Source organism: Balaenoptera musculus, chromosome 2 (genome assembly GCF_009873245.2).
Source record: "Balaenoptera musculus isolate JJ_BM4_2016_0621 chromosome 2, mBalMus1.pri.v3, whole genome shotgun sequence".
In the NCBI taxonomy this organism is placed as follows: domain Eukaryota; kingdom Metazoa; phylum Chordata; class Mammalia; order Artiodactyla; family Balaenopteridae; genus Balaenoptera; species Balaenoptera musculus.
The window spans coordinates 16,127,137-16,134,945 of record NC_045786.1 but is presented as its reverse complement, the minus strand read 5'-3'; positions in this window follow the sequence as shown (position 1 = coordinate 16,134,945).

Sequence of the window (7,809 nt, the reverse complement as noted above, 5' to 3'; positions counted from 1 at the left end):
CATCTTTCATGCAATATAAAAGAAGAACATATTATTAGGTCAATTCCTCTAATAATTCTACATAAAATATCATTTCTAAGTTTGAGACTTACTTTGGAAAGAGAAATTTCTGTTTTGAATATTTGAGACCAGCACTAGTTAGTGATGTTTTGCTTTAGGTTTGAGGTAATCTAAATTAGTAAATGTCTCTCATTCCCACCTTTATTTCAGGAAGCCGTACTCCCAGCAACAGTCACCTCTGAAGCTGCCTTGATTAGTTATGGTTCTAGACAACCAACTATATAAAATATACATACAGAAAAGACCAATTTTTTGCTTTTAAGATGACCTTTTCCCTCATGAGTTTCTATAAATTGATATTTATAGGACATTCCATCCAAAAACAACAGAATACAATTTCTGCTCAAGTGCTCATGGAATATTCTCCAGGATAGATCATATCTTGGGTCACAAATCAAGCCTTGGTAAATGAAAAAGAAATGAAGGAAACAATAGCAAAGATCAATAAAACTAAAAGCTGGTTCTTTGAGAAGATAAACAAAATTGATAAACCATTAGCCAGACTCATCAAGAAAAAAAGGGAGAAGACTCAAATCAACAGAATTCAAAATGAAAAAGGAGAAGTAACAACTGACACTGCAGAAATACAAAGGATCATGAGAGATAACTACAAGCAACTATATGCCAATAAAATGGACAACCTGGAAGAAATGGACAAATTCTTAGAAACGCACAACCTTCCGAGACTGAACCAGGAAGAAATAGAATATATGAACAGACCAATCACAAGGACTGAAATTGAAACTGTGATTAAAAATCTTCCAACAAACAAAAGCCCAGGACCAGATGGCTTCACAGGCGAATTCTATCAAACATTTAGAGAAGAGCTAACACCTATCCTTCTCAAACTCTTCCAAAATATAGCAGAGGGAGGAACACTCCCAAACCCATTCTACGAGGCCACCATCACCCCGATACCAAAACCAGACAAAGATGTCACAAAGAAAGAAATCTACAGGCCAATATCACTGATGAACATAGATGCAAAAATCCTCAACAAAATACTAGCAAACAGAATCCAACAGCACATTAAAAGGATCATACACCATGATCAAGTGGGGTTTATCCCAGGAATGCAAGGATTCTTCAATATACGCAAATCAAACAATGTGATACACCATATTAACAAACTGAAGGAGAAAAACCATATGATCATCTCAATAGATGCAGAGAAAGCTTTTGACAAAATTCAACGCCCATTTATGATAAAAACCCTCCAGAAAGTAGGCATGGAGGTAACTTACCTCAACATAATAAAGGCCATATATGACAAACCCACAGCCAACATCATTCTCAGTGGTGAAAAACTGAAACCATTTCCTCTAAAACAGGAACAAGACAAGGTTGTCCACTCTCACCAGTATTATTCAACATAGTTTTGGAAGTTTTAGCCACAGTAATCAGAGAAGAAAAAGAAATAAAAGGAATTCAAATTGGAAAAGAAAAAGTAAAACTGTCATTGTTTGCAGATGACATGATACTATACATAGAGAATCCTAAAGATGCTACCAGAAAACTACTAGAGCTAATCAATGAATTTGGTAAAGTAGTAGGATAAAAATTAATGCACAGAAATCTCTTGCATTCCTATACACTAATGATGAAAAATCTGAAAGAGAAATTAAGGAAACTCTCCCATTTACCATTGCAACAAAAAGAATAAAATACCTAGGAATAAACCTACCTAAGGAGACAAAAGGCATGTATGCAGAAAACTATAAGACACTGATGAAAGAAATTAAGGATGATACAAAAAGATGGAGAGATATACCATGTTCTTGGATTGGAAGAATCAACATTGTGAAAATGAATATACTACCCAAAGCAATTTACAGATTCAGTGCAATCCTTATCAAACTATCAATGGCATTTTTCACAGAATAAGAACAAAAAAATCTCACAATTTGTATGGAAACACAAAAGACCCCGAATAGCCAAGGCAATATTTAGAATGAAAAATGGAGCTGGAGGAATCAGGCTCCATGGCTTCAGACTATACTACAAAACTACAGTAATCAAGACAGTATGGTACTGGAACAAAAACAGAAATATAGATCAACAGAACAGGATAGAAAGCCCAGAGATAAACCCAGGCACTTACAGTCACCTTAACTTTGATAAAGGAGGCAAGAATACCCAATGGAGAAAAGACAACCCCTTCAGTAAGTGGTGCTGGGATAACTGGACAGCTACATGTAAAAGAATGAAATTAAAACACTTCCTAACACCAGATATAAAAATAAACTCCAAATGGATTAAAGACCTAAGTGTAAGGCAAGACCCTATCAAACTCTTAGAGGAAAACATAGGAAGAACACTCTATGACATAAATCACAGGAAGATCCTTTTTGACCCACCTCCTAGAGAAATGGAAATACAAAGTAAAATAAACAAATGGGACCTAATGAAGCTTCAAAGCTTTTGCACAGCAAAGGAAACCATAAACAAAACGAAAAGACAACCCTCATTATGGAAGAAAATATTTGCCAATGAAGGAACTGACAAAGGATTAATCTTCAAAATATACAAGCAGCTCATGCAGTCAATATCAAAAAAACAAGCAACCCAATCCAAAAATGGGCAGAACACCTAAATAGACATTTCTCCAAAGAAGATATACAGATTGCCAATAAACACATGAAAGAATGCTCAACATCACTAATCATTAGAGAAATGCAAATCAAAACTACAGTGAGGTATCACCTCACACCAGTCTGAATGGCCATCATCAAAAAATCTACAAACAATAAATGCTGGAGAGGGTGTGGAGAAAAGGGAACCCTCTTGCACTGTTGGTGGGAATGTAAATTGATACAGCCACTATGGAGAACAGTATGGAGGCTCCTTAAAAAACTAAAAATAGAACTACCATATGACCCAGCAATCCCACTAGTGGGCATATACCTTGATAAAACCATGAATCCTAAAGAGTCATGTACCACAATGTTCATTGCAGCACTATTTACAATAGCCAGGACATGGGACAACCTAAATGTCCATTGACAGATGAATGGATAAAGAAGATGTGGCACATATATACAATGGAATATTACTCCGCCATAAAAAGAAATGAAATTGAGTTATTTGTAGTGAGGTGGATGAACCTAGAGTCTGTCATACAAAGTGAAGTAAGTCAGAAAGAGAAAAACAAATACTGTATGCTAACACATATATATATGGAATCTAAAAAAGAAAAAAGGTTCTGATGAACTTAGGGGCAGGACAGGAATAAAGATGCAGAGGTAGAGAATGGACTTGATAACATGGGGAGTGGGAAGGGTAAGCTGGGCCAAGGTGAGAGAGTAGGATTGACCTATATACACTACCAAATGTAAAATAGATAGCTAGTGGGAAGCAGTCGCATAGCACATGGAGATCAGCTGGGTGCTTTGTGACCACCTCATGGGTGGGATAGGGAAGCTGGGTGGGAGATGTAAGAGGGAGGGGATATGGGCATATATGTATATGTATATCTGATTCACTTTGTTGTAAAGCAGAAACTAACACACCATTGTAAAGCAATTCTACTCCAATAAAAATGTTAAAAAACACAAATGTTTGATTTGCCATTTGGCAAAAGAAAAAAAGAACCTCATGACTAAATGGCACAAGGAAAATTAAAACCACTATTTCTGCTCAATTTAGCCATAATTTTACCCCAATTTAGTATCACTGGGGCTATTATTGGCATTTAGATTTCCTAGGCCTCATATTTATATGTGTATACGTATAAAAACCCAATCCTTACTTAAGGGTATAAAAATAAGAACACATATGTCTGTAAAACACTTTATAACTTTGAAGTGCCTTTAATTCCTAATATCAACAGTACATTCTGATGTTCCAAGTGCGGTACAAATTAGAGGCATTGAAAGCATGGATAATGCATTTCCATTTTCAGCCATTAAAGAACACCCATAGTAAAAGGTAATTATTTTCCCTTGATTATGAAACGTTAGGTTGTGATGCTGTATGCAGAAATTTTGTTTAATTATAAACAGAACAGCCTGGGATGACATGGTGACAATGACTAGAAAAGCCAGGTTTAAGTGCTTTCCAAGCTGTGCTTGTTTGATGAATGTGGAACTGTCATTTTTGCTGACTTCTGGTTACTTGCTGTGGAACTGACAAGGGAAAATGTCCATCTCTAGTTTCTAATACTAATGTTAATCTAATCTTAAATCCAGCACATCATTTTCTCTTATATAACAAAGTTATCAGTCAACACCCCAGTGTCTCTGGCAGAAAGAATAAAAGCATATTTTAAAAAAAAAACATGACACACTTTATATTTTCTCAGTGCCCACTATTAGAGCTATCATTTGTTGACCATTTGTGTGCCAGAACATTTACAGACCTCTTCTACATGCCTCATAACTACAGCATAGGGTAAATTTTGTTAGCCCATTTTACAGAAATGACTATTTCTTGTAGTTGTGTGTGAAAAATTGTAGCGTGATTTTGAGGCTCTGCGTGCTATCCTCCTGCCGAGAGAATTTACCTTTGCTTCTGGCATGCAGGAAGTTAGAGGAGGAGTACTTCAGACTCATCTGGGAATGAGTTGATTTGCAGCTGTATTTAAATTTTTTTGAAAACTATTCTATTTCAAGTTGCTCTTATTCCTATAGCACAGCCCCTGATGAGTCCTAAGTGAAAGCTAGGAGTGTTTACTAGGATCCTCCCCTTGGTGGGATCTCATCTTTATTTTCTTAGTCCAATGAGACCACTGAACTCTCTGTTGAACTCTACTCAGCTTTTTGGCCTCTGAGTTGCTGCCTCTTTGACTTTTCAGCCTCTTGGCCACCACCTGTAAAAAGCCAATGACTGAAGGGAAAATATAATGATGAATTTGGGCCTTACCTCTTTGTACTTTCCTTTTCTCGGGGATATTGGCTCCTCCTCCTCAAGTCCTTGCTGCCTTGGTAGCACATTGCCTTCAGGTTTTTTGTTTTTTTAAAAAAATCTACCCAGCTTTTCTAGTTGTTTTCAGTAGAGAATGGTCTGACAGCAGCTAGTCCCCCATAGCTGTAAGTAGAAGTCTTTCATGGAGGCTTTGTCTGGAAGCTCATTGATTTTTTCCCTCAAAACAAACTCCAGCATTTTTGTGGAATCACATTGATTTTGTCGTTGCCCCTGCTCTACCAAAAACAATTCATGATCCACTAAAGCTGAAATAATACATTGCTTTCTACAATATTTCTCTTAAGTGGAAAGCTCTGTCCATCTCACAGTTGGTTGACAGGTACCCCATTCCTAATGCTGCTGTAATTACTGTTGTAATAACTAGAAGAGAGACAAACAATAAAATTAGGGGATGAGAATTCAGGAGACTTCTTTGACTCATATTCTGATTATAATATAGAATATACTGGATGTTTAGTAAAGCATTATAAAATGCAATATTTCAAGCCTACTGTGTGTATAGTGTAAAGGCCAATTAAAACTTTGGGGAAATTATCTCATCAAAATTTGAATTTCATTTACTTTGCTTGATATTTTCTTAACAAGTCAAGCCATGAGGCACTAAATAGTACAGTGATGATCAACCATGGCTGTATTAGAATCACCTGGAGAGTTTGAAAAATTAAACTATACTCCAGGTGCCATCCACAGAAATTCTGATTGAATTGATCTGGGGTGGGACACAGGTGTCTTCCTACTTTATATCCCTGATCTGAATCCTACTTAACTAAAGTGTTTTCTTCTCTGTAAAATTTTCGTCCATATCTCTGGTCTGTTTTTTTGTCTTAATCTGAATTTCCAAGTTTACTATACCCTTATAGTATTAGAACACATTTATATATTAATTCCTTATCAAATTATCTTACACAGGTCTTGCCTCACCACTAAATTGTCAACTCTTTGATTAGGGATTGTATCTCAAACTTATTTTGTATAACCATGAACCCAGCCTAGTCCCTGGCAAAGAGAAGGTACATAAAGGTGAAAAAATAAATAAATAAATAAAGAGGCAAGAGAAGATACCACTCAGAGAAAGCACTATCTTTGCATAAGAAAATAATTGATAAATCATTTATGATGGAATGTGAGAACCTGAAGTTGGTATTAGTAGAAGGATACACCTGAGGCAACCAATAAGCTTGTTAAATATCCTTGCTTTAGAGATGAAGAGAAATCCAGGGGTGAGGACAAAGTAAAGGCTGGATGAGATAGAACCTGAGAGTGGAGAGGTGAGAAAAAAACAGAAGAAAGTAGAGTATGGCTGAACATAGTAGGTGGCTGGGGAAATTTCAAAGAAAGAACATTATTATTCAATTTTAAGTTGTTTCTCTTCCTGCAATTAAAAAAAAATAACAAACTCTGTCTCACCCAAGAAATCAGTAGTTTGCTACATACTGCCTTATTAAACATATTATGACTTATTTAGCTTAGTTTTTCCTTTTTTAAAATAGTGGGAATTGGCCGATTACCATGTATGTTTGTCTCATGGGCCAAAAAAGAATAAAACATAAGGAAGGGCAAGACCAAGCGCAGGATGGACTAATTCAGTGAAGGTCAGGGCTTGGAGTTAGAACTCACCACTTTAAGACCCTGTGTAGAAATTTGGGGAAGGTAATAAGACTTTCACAGATAATACAATGGACGTTCAAGCCAATCTCATTTAAATTTTAAGGTCTTTAAGCTTTAAGATGATAAGATTTAAGATCTTAAGCCGTGACAAGGGCTATAGAAAAAAATTGCTCTTTCTTATTTGATGTAAGGAACACATATATATATATCAATATCTATCTATCTATTTCTCTATCGAAGACTGCCTGGGTTTAAATCCCAGCTCCACCATGCATTTCCTCTGTGACCTTGCGAAAGTTATTCCACTTATCTCTGCCTCAGATTTCTTAACTGAAAAATAGAGATAATAATTTTCCCAGTATTGGAAGGTTATTATGGAGATCAAGTGTGCTGAGACATGTAAATCCCTCAGCCAAGCACCTGGCACATGGCAAGCATGCAAAAATTGTTAACTACTATCAACCTTTTTTCTGCAGTGGTATAGTTCTCCACCTTGCTATGCACCAGTCACCCATGGAGTTTGGAAAAGAAAGTACTTTCTCGGGTTCTACCCCAAACCCATTAATCAAAATTTCTGGAATTGGAGCCTGGGCATGTGTGGAAGAAAACCACAGGGATTCTGAAGTGTAGTTAGCTCTGAGAAGCACTTCTAGGATATGTTCTTTGGTAGAAAAATGTGAGGATACATGAGAATGGCGATCACCTACAGAAATTTTACCACTAGAGACACATAACTCAAGCTACCAAGCCCTAAACCCATTAGCACCAAAGTGAGTAATGTCCATGTGTCTTTGGCTGTCAAATGCAGATGTGGAAAAGCAGCTGTTGAACACATTTGAGGGTCTGCCTGGAACACATCCTTGAGGGAAAAATGTTTGCCTGTGTATTACCAGGAGGCTCTTATTGAAAGACAATAGCATTTTTCTGTTTTGTCTTGAGAATGAATTCAAGGACTCAGAGAAACCAGTGGTTCCGTGGTTATGAGTGTTCGCATTAAAATGCAGAACTGTCTTTTCCCTTCAAAGTGAACCCAACTGTTATTGCTTATTAGGATTTTTGCATTGCAGAAGGCTAGAATGGGAATAATGATGTCCTGACCCTTGTGACAGATGAGGTGGACCTTTCCAAATAGTTGTGGTTTCCTGGAATCCCTCTTGCCTACCACTGACTACTACAGGTTTGTTATATTTTTGTTGCTCAAACTGATACCTGACCACA